Genomic DNA, 21294 nt, shown 5'->3' with positions numbered 1-21294 from the left:
GGGTATGGCTGTATCCAGTGCTTATTTTACAAATGTGTTTTTTGCAGACATCTGTTCAGTGGCCACTGGTCATTAGTTCATTCTTTCAGCAAGCAATACTTTCTGGACTATGATTCAAAGTCACTCCCTTGACACTTGTTAAAATACTTGGCTTTATGAGTTTTTGCCTTTTAACCTTTGTCCATCTTCAGCCTCCTGTGATGTTTTTAAAACTAGCTTGAAATTTTCCATCAGTCTTCCCATTGCTGAGCAAATCAGATGCATCAGGTTGTGTCCTCAACACATCAGCTGATCTCTGTGGGAGTCCTCCTCAGCAGGGCTGGCCTTAGCCGAAATGGCGCCCTAAGCGAAGTAGCGCTCCGGCACCCCTTAAGCCCCACCTACACCACACTCATGAAACACCCCTATTTGAGCCACATCCACTGGGTCATTCCCCAAGAAAGCCACTCCAGTCATTTCCTTAAATTATTTAAATGCATTGGAAGAAAAAGATACCTTGTAATGTAGTTAAATTGCAACTACCTTTGCATATGTATTTTCTATTTGAAATACCAGAGCCAGATCATGGTCAAATAGGGTTCTAGGAAGGGTAATAGACCGCCACCCCAGAGCAGCCCCTCCTGCAGCAACCCCCAGCAGCAGCCCCCTCCTCAGCCATTCCAGTGTTCCATTATTTGGTTATCTCACCAGTTACCACGCGTATGTTCTATTATTTGCTTCTTCAATGATTACAGATATTGAAATAAAATAGCACAAACACAGATAGCCGTTTGCTAAACAAACAATACAGTCTCACAATGAAAACAGACTTAGCACGAGCAGTAAACTTGTCTGCCCTTGAAACTGACATTCATTGAAATGGCAAAACTCACGTTCATTGAAACAGCATGAAAACCCACATTCATAGAAATGCATCTGATTGGTGGAGAATTAAGTTTACCTTTGGGCTGTTTTCAAAACAAACTCCTTGCACACATTTTTAGGGCCATGCATACCATGTATTTATTCTTTAATTCACTTTCCTGATTGTATAGAATTATATTCCTTGTATAATACAGCACCACTTGTTAGAATATGTTTTAAATTTGTAGTTTTAAACATTCTTTTAATAAGCAATGAAACAAAATTTATGAACCAAGCACTACCCATTTCAGAAAATTTCAACACTAAAAGGCCACTCAAGACTTCTGTCATTATAATCCACCAATATTACTCCACACGCACAATCTCTGCAGAAGTAAAATCATCTGAATTCCACATGAAAGAAATCTGTAACTAATGAAGAGGTTGCTACTGGCAAACAACTTTACATATCAATGTTATCTACAAATTCAGTGCCTGCTGCCCTTGAAAAATTAATTGCCTATATTACATTAAAAAATTGGTAAGTTGGTAATATTGCAATAGGAAATGACTAACAAGTTCACAGTCACTAGGTATCTCATACAAAAGGCCATACTCAGGAGTGTAGAACCCCTATCCCCCCTTATAATGCACCAAATAATCAACAATCATATAGGCACTGCATATCAGCACTCCATCTACATGGTATGGGAGTGGAATCCACAGCCTTTTGCATCAAAGGCAATTATACTACTAACACTGCTTTCACATTCTACAACACAGTGTGCCATTTGATAAACAAAAAACAGCTAGTTGCACACTGAAAACATTTACACTTGTTACAGTGTGTTTAATTTGTAGTTTTGAACATTTTCCAGTAAGTAATGAAACAAAATGTATGACCCAATAATGACAAACCTGCCCATTTCAGAACATTTTAACCATAAAAGGCCCCTCAAACAGTATCAGTCAATAAGCACAATATCTGCAGAAGTAAACATCATCTGAATAATTTTGCATTAAAGAGATTTGTAACTAATGAAGATGCCATTACTGGGAAAGAACTTTACATTCCACTGTTACACCTACAAATTCAGTGCTTGCTGCCCTTGAATAATTAATTGCCTACGTCGCATTAAAGAAAAAAATGGTACACTGATAATATTGCAATAGAGAATGACTGAGAAACAGACAAGTTCATAGTAACTAGGCATATTAAACAAAGCACGGCACACTAAGGAATGCAGAACTCTTATCCCCTCTTAAAATGCAACAAATAAATCAGCAACTAGGACTTTACATACCATGCTTCCATAACTGTCAACCTCTTAGCACAAGAAATCTGAACGAAGCCTAAAATAACCGGGGGGGGGGTCAAAGGCCCCCAAACAGGGACAGATTACAGATTATAAATATTGCTCTTATAAACTTAAAAGTTGCTAGAATAACAGCATTTGTCTTAGTATGCATTTTCTGAAGGAAATAAAAGCTGAAAATCAAATGTATGATGACATTTAGTAATTTAAATCCTCAATGATTTGCCAGAAAAAACACAAATTTTATGATGAATAGGCCAAAAATATGGACATTCTGCAAAAATCTGTACAGTTGAGAGGTATGAATATATATATATATATATATATATATATATATATATATATATATATATATATATATACACACAAGTGGTATGTAAGAAACATAGGAAATGTAACATAGTCAAACATAATTACATACAAAGGTAATACTTTGTAACAATTTTCTCACAAAGTCTCATCTAGAAAGTGACTACCTAGAAAGACTTAAGCTAAAAAAATGGGCAACATATATTTTCCTTAACATATAGTAAGTAGCTTCTTTTGGACGGCCGCAGTGGTGCAGCGGTTAGCATTGTTGCCTCACAGCAAGAGGCTCTCCGGTTCGATCTTTGGCTGGGGTGTCTTCTGTGCGGAGTCTGCATGTCCTCCCTGCAGTTGTGTGGGTTTCCTCTGGGTGCTCCGGTTTCCTCCCACATCCCCAAAGACATGCTGCAAGTGGATTGGACACGCTAAAATTGGCTCTAGGCATGAGTGCATGCGTGTGTGTGCCTTCTGTGGAAGATTGGGCACTGGGCTGGCAACTCAACACCGTAAAACTCCACTGCCAATCATGAGCGGACAAGGTGATCCGCTGTTGCAACCCCTAACCGGGAAAAGCCAAAAGAGAGAGAGAGAGATAGTAAGTAGCTTCTTTGCTTTCTCTCACCAACATAATTATTTGTTGATCATCTGTAATTCTCCTTATTTAATAAGCAATATATTTCCATTCTTATGATACTTTGTTGACAATCCATATTTCTGCTCAGTTAATAAAACAGCCCAATAAGCTTTAGCCTGTTTATTATTTATGTTTTTCAATGGCTTCTTCCTTCATTCAGTTAACTAGACAGCCAGCTTCAAAAGAAGCAGTTTCTGACAATTTTTACTCAATTAAAAAAGACATTATTTTATTTAGTTACACTTTACAAACTTCCTGACAAAGAAGTCCATAACCTGATGAATGGTCCAAACACCAACAACTCAGATGCTTGTAATACTAGAACTCAGCCCCCTCCCCCCTTGCAATAGAAAAAAAGTCTCCTGTACTTTCCACTGACAAAATTGCATACTTAAAATTAATAAAATCAACAACTTAAGCTTCTGAAGCTACAAGCCTTAAATCAAACATGTGCACCAACTGGAAAGGCCACAGAAATACCTCACAAAGAGAGTCTATTGCCTCCAACACCTATCCTATGCAGACAGGCTGAAATCACTATCACTCTACTCGGTATCATAAGTGCTCAGAGGTGATCTGTGTCTCGCCTACAAGGCACTCTCGGAGCATGCCCTGCTAGAGATGCTCCATATCCGTAAGTCTAACTCCTCACGCACTACCCACTCAAAAAGTCTAAATCTAATATGCAACATCAATAAAACCTGCTAGAGAGACAGGATTGTGTCCCAAAGGCTGCCCCGTCACACATCAAACCTTGCTGACCCTCTTCAAGCGCAACCTTGATGAGTGGATGGGAAACCACAAATTTGTCCCAGGGGTTCCACCTGTGTCCCTCATTTACAGGGGCGACAGGTGTTGACTGAGATTTCTTTTTGGGGATAAACTCTTGGCTAGGCTTGTAAGAGCCCCAGGGCCATTAGCCTAGTAATGTCTTATGATCCTATGATATTGTGAAACCATGACTTTTTTAGGCCATACTATGTCCACAACTGTCTAAATTAACATCTCCAATAGGAGTTACATAAATTGAAAAAAAATGTTTTTTATATATATATATATATATATATATATATATATATATATATATATATATATATATATGATTTTTATAGAGAAAGTTATGCAAACATTTGTTAAGTGCTGGGGGATGTCAATTTTTGAACTGCCAGGTGGGTTGGTGGGGACAAAAATAACAGCATATGAGTACAAAATTAAATTCTCTGACTATACCCTGTTAAAACATTTCTTGGTATAAAGTCCCTAATTTTTAACCATGCCATGGACGCATTAGTTGTTACAGTTGTCCTTACCCACTTTGCTTGTTTTATTCACATTTTTTTAGGGACACCTCTCTGCATATGGAAACAGCGGAATGCATGCAGCTTCTGTCCGTCCAGCCACATCTCTCAGCTTCTTCATTCAAGAATCAGGGACAGGAGTAGACACACCAAAAATTATCAGGGCCAAATGTAAAAAATCAGGGACTCTGTTAAATATAACTCTAGTACACTTATAGGTTCATAGGTAGGTACTAGGCTATCAGCCCAAGGGCTTACGTAAGCCTAGCCAACAAGGTTCCATGGCTTACGCCACCCAAGAAAGTTATTTGCCATGGTCGAGCAGAGACACAGAAGTGATCCCCGGGGTGTATTTCCTATTTCCCATCCACTCATCAAGATTTTTCTTGAAGAGTGCTAATGAAGAACTTTGCTTGACATAGATGGGTAGCTTGTTCCAGAGTATAGGAAGTCTCTCGGACAGGAATCTATCCCTCTAGCGTGTCCTATTTATTGTGGTGACAAGGTTTAGGTCCCTAGAGTGTGTAGCTCGGTGGGATTGGGATTTCTTAAGGTGTAGCATGTCCAACAGCTCTGGGTTTGACATAGCTTTATATGTTAGGCAGAGATCACCTCGGAGTAGGCAATATGCTATGGAGTAAAGCTGGAGTTTTTTGAGGCGGTCGGTGTAGGGCATTTGTTTGAGGCCAGTAATCCTCTTTGTGAGGTACTTCTGTGGCCTTTCCAACTGCTGCAGATGTCTTGTGAGGTACATTCCAAAAGGGGCGTTGTACTCTATAATGGGTCTAATGAGTGTCGAGTAGAGGGGAACAATGACCTCTTTTTTCCTGGATGAGAACCCTTTTATGATGAGGTGTGCCACGTAGAAGAACTTCCTGACTACTGTGGCGATGTGACTTTCAAAGGAGAGACTACTGTCCACCTGGGTCCCAAGGTCTCTTATCATGCATTCGGTGTTAAGTAGATTGCTGCCTATGTGGTAGTTCATGGGTACAGAGTTTTTACCAAAGGGGAATGACACTGCACTTTTTGGCATTGAGCTTAAGGTCATGGCTCTGACACCAGGCATCTGTCTCAGTGAGGCCCTTCTGTAGGATGTCTACATCATACTTCATTAGCCAGAGGCCTCCTTTGTTAGCCTGTACTTCAGAGAAGTAGATACCAAACAGGAGAGGTCCCAGGACGGAACCCTGTGGTACTCCACTTGTCACTGCTTTGAGGTCAGATTTGGAGTCTGCAACTTTTACAGTGTGGGTTCTGTCAGTGAGCCAGTTGGCAACCCATCTTGTGACGTAGGGATTTATAGCTAGTTTAGTGAGTTTAGCTATAATTCCAGAATGGGGGATGGTGTTGAAAGCCTTGGCGAGGTCAAGATAGGCTGTGTGAACCACCTTACCCTCATCCACAGCTTTGGTGACTACCTCAAAGAAGTCGATCAGGTTCAGGAGGCATGGTCTGCCTTTCACAAACCCGAACTGGGTGGGATCCAGAGTTTGGAGGTTACCAATGTCTTTTTTTATGAGTTCCATGATGATACGTTCCATGGCCTTGCAAACCAAGCTCATCAGGCTAATAGGTCGATAGTTCCCGGGATCAGTGGTGGCTCCCCCTTTGTGGAGTGGGATAACTGTTGCTGTGCACCATTCTGTGGGCACAAAGCCTGATGCAAGGCTATTATTGAACATGGTGCTTAAGGGGGGAGGCAGTTCATTCTGAAATTCATGTAAAATGCAGCCTGGGATGTTGTCCGGTCCCATGGATGCTGTGTTTTTGGCTTTAGAGAGTGCAGCTTTTACCTGCATAGTTATGATTACAGGGACTCTGCATTCTTCCTGTATAGATATGGGCCCTTTAGGGGGTGAGAGGGGGGTAAAGGTAGCACTGAACCTATCTGCCAGGATGTTGGCAATATCAGTTGGTTCTGTAATTTTCATGCTTTTGTGTTGTAAATCAGAGCAGATCTGGATGTTGCCATCTAGATTCTTGACATAGCTATAGAATGCTTTGTGGTTGTCCTTGGATTTAGTGGCAATTTTGTTTTTGTAGCTAGCTTTGGAGGATCTTATAAGGGATCTCAGCTTCTTACTGAGGCTGACCAGGGAGCTCCTCCACTCATGAGATTTTACTCTCTTTTGCAACAGTTTCTTCCTTCTGTTGTACAGTTTGTTTATGGCAGGGGGACCACCAGATTGGCTTCCATTTTTTGGAGGATAGCATCTTGGTTCTGTTTGGGATAGCACGATCCATGCACTCGTGTAAGTGCTTATAGAGTGCATTTGTGTAGGATTCAGCAGTTGTAACTGTATTGTCCATCTGCATGGGTGTCATGAAGTTCACCACTTCTGTCTTAAGAAGCTTGAAGTTGGCTTTGGAGAAATTTTTTTACTGTGGTTTCCTTAATGGGGAGTGGGGGCGGGATGTGGATATCAGGGGTGATAAGCTTATAGTTGGATCGGGCCAACGAGGAGTTGACTTCAGGTGTGGAACACCGGTCACTCATGTTGGTAATGACTAGGTCTAGGATATTGTTGCCCCTGGTGGGGGTGTGGATAAGTTGATCTAGGGCATTGGAGTTTATGAATTCCAGAAAGCGTTGAGCTAAGGAGTTGGTACACCAGTAGTTTTCCCAGTTAATGGTGGGGTAGTTGAAGTCACCCATTCTTAGTGTGTTTGGTTGATGTTTTAATATTTTTGGTTGATGTGTTAATATTTTCCAGTACATCAAGAAAAGAGGAGTGGGAATCCTGGGGCATGGTGGGGGATCTGTAGCAAGCTACAATTTGGATTGCAGTTTTGCTCAGAGTTAGTTGCACTTGGATAACCTCGGATGCATTATGCTGAGCAACTAGCCTGGAGGTGTGGATATCCTTAATGAATATGGACACACCTCCACCTTTGGTGTTTCGATCCAGGTTACATAGCTGAAAAGTGTGGTATGAGTTATAGCCTGGTAGTACAGGGGTGCTCTCTGGAGCCTTGAATCAGGTCTAAGTCACTGCACAGATATTGATGTTCTCCATTTTAAGGAGTGTCTCGAGTGAGTGCATTTTGAGATTTAGACTTCTAGCATTGAGTAGCATTACCCTCAGTTTTTGCTTGCCTGTTCCTGTTATGGTGGTGAATTTGTTATTTGAACCCTGCCTAAAAAAGGCACTATGGGGCAGCAAGAGCCTTAGCCAGTATCCGGAATCCCAGGGGAGACAGGTGCAGGCCATCTGTGGCAAAGCATCATGGTCTGTCGACCATGTCATCCCAAGCAGACAGATACTGGATCCCCTTAGAATGACATCAGAAGCTTAGCCAGTTTTTGAAGTCAATCATTTTGTCCTTGTACTGCGGTATCATTCTGGGCGATGGCAGAATGCTACTCAGGGCTAGGGTCATACCTGCCTGTGCTACAAGATCTAAGAGCTCTTCCATGTCTCTTTTCATGTAGTCCAGGGAGGTACATCTCAGGTCATTCACACTAAGATGGACAATGACAGAGTCATATTTGTACTGTTAATACTACTGCTGCTACTACTAATAATAATATGTCAGTTTGTATTGTGTTAATATGATCCATTTATTTTAATGATTGCACATTTCTCTACTATATCTGTCTTACTGTAGGCCCATAAAATAACTTTTAATATTTATGTTTTTATCTAGTGTATAAAAGTACCTGATTTATAATTGGAACTTTTTTTCTGGACATCTGCTGAAAAGGAGCTATCATAACCCAGATGGACTACCTCAGTCAACAAAACTAATAAAATAAATAAATAAGATTTTGCATCAACATACATTTTCTAAAGAAAATATAAAGAGAAGTATGAAACACTTAATGTCTATCATTATTGACTGGCATTTCACCTCAGTGATTTATCAGATCAAATATTTTAGATGGACAAGACAAAAAATGTGAGGCAAAATTTGGGAACTATACAACATTATGGACAATGGAGATCTATGTCTCAGCACTCTGTCAATGGATACATGGGCTTTGGGGAGAAGGAAATTGTCCAGAGGTTTTAGCTGTAAAAAACAAGCTTGTAATAGGTCGCAACCAAATCAAATTCTACTTGAGAAACAGTAACCAAACTGACTTTATTACGAATTGTCCATAAATATATACAGTGTTAACCTAGGTTTCGTCCTGCCATCAGTACTTCTTCAGAACAATTAAACACATTTAATACATCCATTTAAATACCCACCAATTCTACCTTTAATCCAATAAAAATCACATTCCCATTTCATGAACACTTAAAGAGACAATACTTAAAAACAAACTACCACATAATAAAACCACTGTCATTGAAATTACTAGACTAATATTCAACAATTACAATTCAAAACTAAATAAATAATGCATGCCTATGTAATTTTTTAAAAAATGTTAAAATATTAAAAATATTGTGGTTAATATATTGTTAGGTGCTGCAATTAACAATTTCACTTAATAAAGGTGCCATCTACCTGCAAAAATATATATTTCATCTACCTAAAATATGTTTAAGTTTCAAAATTGTAGCAATGCTGATGGCATCATTGATGCCCAGGAAATGGTGTGCATCTAACCTTAGCTGCCATTTTAATTCACTTATGTCAAGATGCACATCCAAGACTTTACCTTGGGGATCTGATCTAATGTGCTGAATAACACAGAATTTAAATCTGTGTTCTGGATGTTCACAAATATGTCTAGCTAAAGCAATGACCACCCTAGAATGTTGAACATCCAACTGATGTTCATTAACTCGCTGTCTGAAACACCTAGAAGTTTTTCCTACATAAAATGCAGGACAAAAGTCACACTTAGCTATATACACCACGTTTTGGGTTTGACAGTTAAAATGTCCACTTATAAAGATGGTGTTGGCATTAATCCTAATGCTGGGTCCTGTTTCTAAAATAAACTTACAAGTCTTACATCTACCACATTTGAAATTCCCAAAAGGTCTACCAGTGACTGCAGGTTTACCCCTCAGACCATTTTCCATAATTTCTTTAAATGATCTGTCCTTTCTAAAGACCATTTTTGGACAGGCCCCCATTTTTTTATCTATGTCTTTATCCAATTTCAAGATGTCCCAGTTATTTTGGACCACCTTGACTAACCAATCAGCCTCTAAATTGTAAGTGGCTACAAAATACATCACATCCCCCTTCTTACCTCTAGAACTCCAACTCTCCTGGTATCTTAACACTACATCTTGTTTCCCACACCTTCCAGTATGTAAAATGGGCATATAAACACCTTGTTTTCTTTTACACATGATTTCATCTTTCACTTCTAAGCATAAAACTTTGGGATATCCCCTTCTAATGAACATCTCCATCATATATTCCAACTCCTGACAGAAGTAGTGTTCAGTATTTACCATCCTGGCAGCCCTCACCATCTGTCCCATAACTATAGATCTTTTTTGATGGTGAGGGTGCCAGCTACTATAATCTAAATAAGATTGGGAAAATGTAATTTTTCTATAAATGGTGGATTTAAAACATTTTGCCTCTTGATCTATTTTCAGGTTGACATCTAAATACATTATTGTATCAAAACTATATTCATGGGTAAATTTCAAAAAGGCAACAGTGCTATTAATATATTGCAAAAAATCCCTCATTTCATCAACACCCCCTGTCCACACAATAAATACGTCATCCAGAAATCTAGTATATTGCTGGATGTAAGCCTGATAGGGGCTTGAAAACACAAATTCTTGTTCCCAATATGCTATGATGCAATTGGCATATATTGGGGCACAGGCGGCACCCATAGCCACCCCTGTTGTCTGTTTATAATAATGCCCCTCAAAATACAAGAAATTATTAGTCAAAACTGCTTCCATAAGGGAAATGAAAACATTAACCTCATCCTGTTCATATAAGCCAGTTTTTAATAACTTACACTCAAGCCATGTAAGCCCCTCCTCATGTGGTATAACAGAAAATAAATTGCACACATCCACTGTGAGCAAAATACTATTTTCCGTAATAGTGATGTCATTCAATTTCTCTAAAAAGTTCCATGAGTCCTTGGTTATGTAGCTGAATGTGGTTAATCCCTTTTGTAAATGGTGATCTAAATATTGGCTAACAAAGCAAGTTTTACTCTGCTTACCATCAACAATAGGTCTGAATTTCACATCATTCAGACATTTGTGTAGTTTAGGGATTCCAAATATGCTACTCACCACTGGATTTGGATTAACTAAAAAACTGTACTCTGTTTCTGTTATCTCACCCTGGAATAACATGTCATCAATCAATAGATCTAATTTCATGTTGGCTATGTTGATTTCATTTATACTACTGTCCTCATAAGAATCATCTTCCAACATGCTTAACATGGCATAAATGTAGTCATTCTTGTCTACAATCACTGCACCATTGCCCTTATCTGGCTTCATGATACGTATTTCATGGTTATTAACCAATTCATTTAATACACTTGTCTCCTCCATGGACAAGTTAATGAATTCATTTCTCCTACTACTGAAGTTTTTAAAATGTGCCCTGATGTCTAATTCACAAGCCCTTTCAAAAATGGCAATCATATGGTTCATGGGAGGGTTGAATTTACTTGGTTTATGAAGCACTTTACTACCATAACTTAATCTTTGATCAGCAAACCATAACCTCAAAGTCATTTTCCTGGTAAATGTTTTTAAGTCAATTAATATTTCAACTAAGTCCCCCTTCCTTCCTGGGACAGAAGTGAGCCCTTTGGATAATAAATCTGCATACTCCTTAGTACAAATAATTTTTGAATAATTGTACACTTTATAGTCACCTACTTGATTGGTAACTATCTCAGGATTTTTTAACACCTTCAACTGTTCGTTAACCTGAACATTCTTACCACCTTGCTTGAATAAATCTCTAAAATGCATAATGTTCCTATGACCATCATAATGGTCCCCCATTTCATTAATCTCAACATCCCTCTTAATATTTAATACATTTTCCACTACAGGACTCTCATCACTACAACACCCAACACTTATGTTGTTTCCAGCATTTACACCGTTTTTAACCTCATTGTTGGTGTTCGAAAACATACACATACATTCAACATTAGATTCATTTCCCATACCCCTATTGTTGTGAGACCCACATCTGTGTAATGTTTCTACAGAATAAATGCTTAGGTCTAATAAATCACAATCAATAGTACCTTCCAATTCAACATTCAAATTCACTTGCTCTGTGTTAGTCTCATGAGAACAGTTCTGCATCAACCCAAATTCAAACACATGATCATGCTCATTACTTAACATTTGTTGCTCACTCATAAAATCACAAACGTTTGACATTACCCCAGTGATGTAACCTGTTGGATTGAAAGAAGCACCCCCCAACAACAAAAGTCATAAATGTACTGTCCACTTCAGACTGTTCAATAACAGTAGCTTGCTTAACTGTTAAAGTTGTAGAACCATTACTGGAAAAACAAACCACTCTATCACACGTATTTAAATCAATAACATCAGAATTTGCTGTACCCACCTCCATACAGCCTAAGCTGCATGTACGTTGTTGTAATACTGGATACAAAAGCTCCTCACTGTCAGCACTTACTTGAGGCAAACAACCATAATACATATTCTCGGTTAACTCCCTGGATAAACACTGGCACCTTTCTGCGGGTAATTCCACTTCTTTGGTCGAGCACCTTGTTGCTCGTATTGCTTGTCCTCCTCTCTTCTCCATGATGTATTTCCTTTTCCTTTCTGGCGCAGCCTCTCTGAACGCCTGGGCTCTTCGTCTAAAGGATTCCTGCTTGCCGCGGCTGATGGTGGTTAGCTTCCTCCTCCATCATGACATCACCTTGTTCTTCTCCCTCATTATCCCCTTTGGTTGCACTATTACATTCACGTCAATTCCCTTTAGAAAACAGGTAAACCTTGTCATTAGCATATTCCACCGTATCCCTTTTAATTTTTCTAAGCTTTCTCTGAAAAATGACTTGGCAATGCTCATCAACACTGGCTACAGTGTTATTATAATTAGTAAAATACTGTTCAAAAAGTAGATCTTTCAACAAACAGTCATTATCATGCTCAGGCAGAATGGGTGGGTATTTAAATGGATGTATTAAATGTGTTTAATTGTTCTGAAGACGTCCTGATGGTAGGACGAAACCTAGGTTAACATTGTATATATTTATGGACTATTCATAATAAAGTCTGTTTGGTTACTGTTTCTCAAGTGGAATTTGACTTGTGTTAGCTGTAAGAAACAAGTGATAGCTGTGGGGACAGGTAAAGTGTGTGTGGGGGGCAAATAATAGGTTGAGAGCTCTGATCTTCAATAATACAATACCCCACTCACTGTAAGATTCATCAAAAAAGGAAATTTTAAATCACATCCATTTTTCCACCTGCAGCAATCCATGAAGAAAGACTGTAATGTTTACTCTTAAGATAAATTAACAAAATGCTGCCATACACTTCTGCTACCTGCATGGAGTTATACTCTTCTCCTCCCACCTAACATATAAAACATGTTGAAATTTCTCCATACCTCTCAACCAGCTTCCAATATCAGATCCACAGATGCAGGTCTTGGTAAGCAAAAGAGTGATCTCCACATTTCCAAACGCCCTTATAAAAGTGCCAACAGCTTCTTGGGGGAACTGAAATGCACAGTGAGAGTAATATAGCACTTTAAATTCCTCAGATAAACAGGACCCTAATTATTTATGGACAGCTATAGCTGCATCAATGTTTTAAAGATGATATAATAGCAAACAGAAAGCTAGATCAGACTTCACCGCACACATGTAATATGATGGTACCTGGGTGCAACAGTAAATAGCCTGGTAACAGAGTTTTTCTGCTGGCCTTAAGAGATTAGTTTCAGAATCAGGAAGTCCCAGGTAAAGGGCATTAGTGTAGTAAAGGAAGGATGAAACAGGAACATGAACAGGTTTTGTAAGATCCTCTCAAGGAATAAGGTGTTCGATCCTGGAGATATTCCACAAGTAGAAACTTAATTATTTATCCACTGTTCGCATTTGGTCCCTAAATATTAGCCAGTTCCCGAGGATCATGTTTAGACTATGCATCTTACTTAGCCAGTTTAGTAGTGGCCGCTATAATGGATAAAAGATGGGTATGACAAAGTAGATTAATCATTTAAACTAGCTTGAAGAGCCACAACTTCGTTTTTTGATGCATTAAGCTTTAGCTAGTAAAGAATTAGCCATTAGTGAATGATAATCCAAATGATCAACAAAGGAATACACACACACACACACACACACACACACACACACACACACACACACACACACACACACACACACACACACACATACACCCACACACCCACACACCCACATAAATACAGAAACACATACACGCACACACACACACACACACACACACACACACACACACACACACACACACACACACACACACACACACACACACACACAGACTTTTTCTTGCACACACAAGCCCAGTGTAAACTACACAGACACACACTTACACTTACCTTCTTTATAATCTGAATAGCCACACGCGGACACATGGCGTTAACCTTTCTCTTAAACTGCTTGTTTAATTTCCGCATGCAACTGTAGAACGTGTTTACATCCACGTTGGCGTGCGTGGATGTGACGCATGCATGTTCTTCCTTAAAGGAGAAGACTCCACTACCGTGGAGTGAAGTTTTTTGTTTTTTTTGTTAATTCTTAAAGTCCTGGCCAACCTGCAGGTATAAAAGTGGGAGGGGCACTCGCTTCCCCCTCCTCTCCCTATGATTCCGGCACCCTATGGTTTATTTATTTTAATTAATTTACTTTCTTATTATGCGTTCGCATACTAAGAACAGTAAATTAATTAAAATAAATAATTAAATAAACAAAAATTGCGCCCTTTACGAGGCCGTCCTGTACAGCGCCCTAGGTGGTCGCCTAGTTTGCCTATGCCTAAGGCCTGCCGTGCTCCTTAGGGAGTATTTATTACCTTTCTACCACACCCCTGTATATAGATGTTTCCAGTAGCTGCTATTTAAGTTCAACATAATCAAGGCAAATTTATATTGTTTCTTGTTTTACAGGTTCTGCTCACTTGGTGGATGGAACAGACACAGGAGCCTGGTGGCCTGTTAACTTAGTATGTCTGATGCCTTGGCATGCATCAACAGGAAGTATATACATGCATATACTTAAGCTAACGAGATGCAAAGAGCAAAAAAAAAAAAAAAAGCTCAGCTGTAGATTGCAGGAGAGAAAATTCCAAAAGTTTACCCACCAAAGATACAGACTCACAAATCACATGATATGGTGAGTCCACACATTACTTCCTGGTGTCATTCTTAGGGGTGCCACCTTTTCAGATGCCCAAAGTTGGACATGTTTTGTAGAAACGTGAGACTTTGCAAGACAAAATATAACCCCGGCCAGTGCAAAGGACAGAACTTCACTTTTTTACCAAAATAAAAGCTTATTTTGTAGCATTTAAGTTGCTTATGCTATTTCATATAATATTTATGTGTTTCAGATACAAAATAACTGTTTTATGCAACTATTAAAGAAAACTTAAGAAATTATTTTGTCTTAAACTCTCAGGAAATTTGATATTTTTTAGTGTTTTTTTTTCACAGGACACAACTGCCTAAAGTGGAACTTTCCCTCGCATAGAGAGACAGGTGGTAACCCTAGTCATTCTTCATTACGGCGGGGAGAGCTTATTAGCAAAGATGCTAAGTTAGAACATTTTTGCTTTCTGTAAGTGATCCTTCAGCTCAAGGGAGCAAGAACCATTTTATGGAACATACTTGTCTAATACTGTTTCTGCTTCCCTAATAGTGCCAGATGCTGCCAATTAATTTTTCTTGATCCATCTCCCTCCCCAGAAGTGCATCCATGTGATGTGATGTGTGGTGCCTGACTGGGCAATGGTTATCCTGTATCTCTTTTTATTTTACTGTTGATTTCTAAACCTCTGGTCAAGGTAAAATTGTACTAGGTAACCTCTTATTCTAGTTTTACCCTTCTAACCATGGCAGACTTGTTTTTTCAGTGTTCACGGTTTGTTCTTTCCTCAACCCCACCAATATTCTTCCATAATCAGGATTTCTTCTTGTGCTTCCAACGGGGATACTACAGCTTCCTCTTTATTCCTTTAAGCTTACAGCACATGTTTTAAATTCTGCTGAATGCATATTCGTCTTCTTCTTCCCTTTCTGTCAGGGTAATGTCTGTTCTTGGAGTTCCCTAGAGGTCTAACATGCAAATAATCTACTCTGAAAAGTGGAATTTTGTTCAGTTTGGACATGGAAATACCAGACTGATATCCTTTCTACTTCAGTGTCACTTAGAGTACTATTTATGCTGGGACTCAGATATTTACAGTGGATAGCTTTGCAAACCTTATAAACTAGATGCTCTAATGTATAGGTTATTGGTTGGTAATGTATCAGTTATTAGTTGGATAGTGCTTCTCTACCATTCAGTATTCAGCATTTTTTGGCAAAATGCCTTACTTAGGATGTTCGTATGCCCAAACTGATGCAAGTAGTAATGCAATACATCAGTCATGTGAGCCCTCATATCCTCAGTGCCCACCATTTCTTTTCTGAAAACTGTGCAGTTTGAAACTCATTCCTTACTGTTGTGAGTAAAGCCCTAATTCACATGCTTAAGCATCACATTAAGTTTTGATAGGGCTATCATATTACTAGCCAATATATGCTGCAGTATTGCTGCTTGTACTTTTGGGGGGGTGAGTATGATGCTGACAAGTTCAAACCAGCTACTTGACATCAATGGAGGAAATAGTTGCTGGGCCAATTCACAAAATGGTAGAAGTCAAGAGTTATTATTCATGTGGAGGCCAATGAGAGGGTCCTCCTCCCAGATACACACACACACACACACACACACACACACACACACACACACACACACACACACACACACACACACACACACACACACACACACACTCACACACACACACGCACACATTAGAGCATCACAGGTACATATACTTGGAGGCTAATTACAGGCTTGAAGTTCCTCAAGGTAAGTCCAGTGTCTTTCCTCCTGAACCCTACTGGTTGTGAGCTTACAATATGCTAATGAGGTCTTGAGCCCTAACCAGTCATTAAACTCAGTTAAGAACCTTGAGATTGCTGGAGTGCACTCTTAGCTGCCACCTGAAGTTTTTGCAGTGTGGTACCCCAGGTTCAGCTGGATCTCATGGGATGGATAACCAACCTGATCCTTTGTTAGTTCATTAATTCATACAGTCATAGATCAGGGATACTATGGAGTGGAGATTTTCCTCCAGGCCCAGGATGGGGGTGGCCTACCAGATCTTCTTACTCCAGGGATCCCATCTCAAATTTTGGATAGCCAATATTTGATGGCTGATGGGAAGCTGAGTCAGTAGTGCAGGAGTGCACCATTACGAAGTTCAGGCTGTAGTCTTCATCCCACCTCACACTGCTCTTGGCTAGTGTACATTTCAGTGCCACTTTCTAATCCCACAGTGCTGGTCCATACCATGTTTTCCTGTGTGTAAGCACAGTCCTTTGAGTAGTAGGTGAAAATTACTCCTTAATTCTCTATGTCTTTTGATGATTTTTAGGCCACTCTTTCTGAACTGGACAAGTATATTGAGTCCAGCTTTTATTATCATCACCTATAGATGACCTCTCCTTTGTTTTGTTTTGTTTTTTAACACCTTTATTAAATTATCACTTGTAATGTAGGCAAACTTACATTGATATAAATGCAATCAAACAATATTAACAAGTTCATATTTACAAATAGTATACATCACACATATATCCTATAATCTAGGCAACATTACATAAATTATTAATTTTCTGTCTTCTCTTAAATATCATTAGACCTAACGATACCTTACTATGTCTAGGCAATTCAGATTCTGTATCCCAGCTCAAAAAATAATTTCCTTAGTTACACTCATTTGCTTGCCCACTATTCCTGACAGAGTACTCTGTAGGGTATTTTTAAAGTTTGCCAACTCATTACACACCCAAAATATATGTTCTCAGTTGCTTTTTCTTCCCCATTTCCAATATTTGCTATCTACCTCAGGAAAAATTCTTTGGAGTCTGCTTGGGGTACAAAAAAATCTACTCAAATACTTCCAGGCAAAAATCCTAATTATAAAATGGCCCCCAATTAATAATCCAAAATGTGCGTGTTGATTGGTCAGCATGCCTGTTGTAAATCAGACTTATACTAATGGAAAAAGGTCCAGTCACCCGGACTTTTTCCATTGTATAAATCTTTTTTTTGTGTGTGTTAGAAGTCAAGAGTTATTATTCTTGTGGAGGCCAATGAGAGGGTCCTCCTCCCAGATATACACACACACACACATACGCACACACACACACACACACACACACACACACACACACACACACACACACACACACACACACACACACACACACGCGCGCGCGCGCGAGAACGGAAGAGCTCTGTTGCTGTAATCTCGCTATGTTAAACGGGTTTAACACAGTGAGCTATCTTAAAAAAAAGCAACAGAGATCTTCCTTTCTCCGTTGCTTTTTTTAAAGCTGTCTCGCTATGTTAAACTTGTTTAACATAGTGAGACAGCTTTAAAAAAAGCAACAGAGAAAGGAAGATCTCAGTTGCTTTTTTAAAGCTATCTCGCTATGTTACTCTTTTAACATAGCAAGACACCTTTTAAAAAGCAACGGAGATCTCCCTTTCTCCGTTGCTTCCACGCACAGCTCTGATGTACTGCGTAAGCATACGCATGCTCAGTACATCAGAACTGCTGCAGAATACCAGACAGCTGTGGAAGGGCAGCAAAGAGGCATTATACAACGCCATTATTTAAGAAAAGTAAGTATTTTTTTCCTTAAATAATGACATTGTATAATAGCAATAACCCACTGCTGGGTGTGGGTAATGTTGGATTTACCCACGGTTGTCTTTGTTTGGCCACTCGGGCTTCACCCTCATGACCAAACCACACCAAATGTGAGTAAATCCAGCATTACCCACACCCAGGCATGGGCTATTGCTTAATTATTCTAGACTTTGTTGCATATTTGGATGCCATAAAACCTCTCCTTTGTTGATGCCCTCAGATTTATGAGGGACAGATAAGACACTTATTGCCTGCTGTCTTCTCCCCTCAAAAATGTATGGTAGAGTTTACATGGAAGAAACTTGAAGATCCTTGTTGGGGTTAATTTATTTATTTTTATGTACCTTTGCTGACCAGGAAAGTCAAAATGGGCAAGTAGCCCCTTTTCAGCAGATGTCTGTGGAGAAAAGCTTCATGCATGAAAGCTACATAGGATTAGTCACTATAACAGTGCAAACAGCCATAAGTTGTACACATGAAGTCAGTTATTAGGGAGGCCATCAGTGTAGTGTGGATGCACCCTGACACTGCCCCACTGCACTGGCTTTAAAAAAAGCTAATGCCTTTTACAAGTTGCTGCCTGAATCACAAAGCAGCCCTGCTGTCAAACCAGAGCTGATTCCTGTGAGATCTCTTTGATTAAGCATAGCTCCAAGGGATCAAAGCAATTTGATATCTTGTTATTACACAGGAAGTCCAGCACTTTGGACAACTACAGCAAAAGGAGTCTAGTCATCTCCCATAATGGTGTTGTGAACCTTAAACTACTAATTTCATCTATCCCAGTTTCAAATTCACCTAGAGAGAAAGATGCTACACAGTCTGAACAATCATTCTGACTGGGGAGTCAGGGAGAATTTCCACGAGATTCTGTCATTATGGTTCACTGTAAAGTATTACATATTACAATGCAAATTTCAACTGTGATGATGCTTTGGCTAGGACCAGAGACTCAAGTGTATGGTTTTAGTGGATGGAGTGGCTGAAATTGCCCTCCTTCAAAGAGGAGCTCAGGAGCAGGATCTTGGATGCCCACATTACAGGTGAAGTACTGTTTGCCCATGTATGTATGACATGGTCAATGACCTCCTCAGAAGGAAGCAGGTCATTTTCTCTGCAAAGGACCTCTGTGATATTCCTCTACTACTTCCTCACTTCTTTGTGAGACTTGACAAACCTTAAAAAAGTCTCTGCTCCTGAGGAAGGCCTTTAAGTATCATGCAGTCCTGCACCGTCCATTAGAGGTGAATTTGTCTAGGATGACCAATCTTCTTGCCGCCCACTGCAGTCCTGATTTAGGTCAACACTGGTGGGGGGGGTGATGTCTGTCCTCTGGCCAAGTGAGCAAGGAGTCCCAATCCTCACCATGGACACCGGTGAGGGAAGTTCACTTGAAACAAAGACAGATAAAAGCTGCACTCTCTAAAGCCAAAAACACAGCATCCATGGGACCGGACAACATCCCAGGCTGCGTTTTACATGAACTTCAGAACGAACTGGCTCCCCACTTAAGCACCATGTTCAATAATAGCCTCACATCAGGCTTTGTGCCCACTGAATGGTGGACAGCAACAGTTATCCCACTCCACAAAGGGGGAGCCACTACTGATCCCGGGAACTATCGACCTATTAGCCTGATGAGCCTGATCTGCAAGGCCATGGAATGTATCATCATGGAACCCATAAACAAAGACATTGGTAACCTCCAAACTCTGGATCTCACCCAGTTCGGGTTTGTGAAAGGCAGATCATGCCTCCTGAACCTGATCGACTTCTTTGAGGCAGTCACCAAAGCCGTAGATTAGGGTAAGGTGGTTCACACAGCCTATCTTGACCTCGCCAAGGCTTTCGACACCATCCCCCATTCTGGAATTATAGCTAAACTTACTAAACTAGGTATAAATCCCTACGTCACAAGATGGGTTGCCAACTGGCTCACTGACAGAACCCACACTGTAAAAGTTGCAGACTCCAAATCTGATCTCAAAGCAGTGACAAGTGGAGTACCACAGGGTTCCGTACTAGGAACTCTCCTCTTTGGTATCTACTTCTCTGAAGTACAGGCTCACACAAAAGGCATCTGGCTAATGAAGTTTGCAGATGACTGCAAACTAAGAGCCATAGTCAAGTCCCCAAATGATGTGGACATCCTACAGAAGGGCCTCGCTGAGACATATGCCTGGTGTCAGAGCCATGGCCTGGAATAGCTGCAGAAAAACAGACCAAGTATAGCAAATGTACTTGAAAAAAATTTCCTTTCTTTTCGCTTGTATCAAAGTGATGTAAACCTTATATCCAAACACCAGTGACTCTGTATTGCTTGAAGTAAAAAGTATTTATTAAACGATACCAACTTCAATATTTTTGGTTAATTAAAACAACACAAGTAAAACGCTTTTTGTTTCCAAAGGTTTGAAAACTTTTTCAAATGGTTTGTACTCCGCCCCTTTCCTTCTATTTATAGTGATCATGACATCACTTCTCCTTAAAGGTATAAGACACCTTAAATACAATGTACTTCTACAATGTCAAAATTATTCTTTGTTGTGCAGCATGATCAAGTAAAAGTAAATAAAGTAAAACTTTTTCTATCCATCTTTAAATTGTCATTCATAAAACACTTTTTAAACAGATAAAAACTTTGCTTTACAATCTCAAAGCTTAATACAGTGTATGTGTTCTATAATGTTAGTGTGCTCTACACTAGTTATATTTATACCAGCACATACCTATTAGAACACTAATATAAAGCAATCCAAGTAAATTTACATTTCTTATTTAAAAATCTTTGGATATTCCTGTCCTGTTATGTTCAGGGCATTGCAACATACATAATCTTTCTATTAGAATTATTTTATATATTTTTACCACCCTGATTAGTTACTAAAACAGCTATGTGTAGACTTCATTTAATGTTATAAATGCTACAACCATACAATAACAGAAGTGTGCAAGTCTATGCTACAAAAACATACAATAGAAGTCAGAAACTATTTAAGACAATGTCTATGAGCAAG

The sequence above is a fragment of the Protopterus annectens genome, chromosome 5.part0, assembly GCF_019279795.1.
Source record: "Protopterus annectens isolate FY-2018-M chromosome 5.part0, PAN1.0, whole genome shotgun sequence".
Lineage (NCBI taxonomy): Eukaryota > Metazoa > Chordata > Ceratodontiformes > Protopteridae > Protopterus > Protopterus annectens.
Note: the sequence above shows the minus strand (reverse complement) of the source record.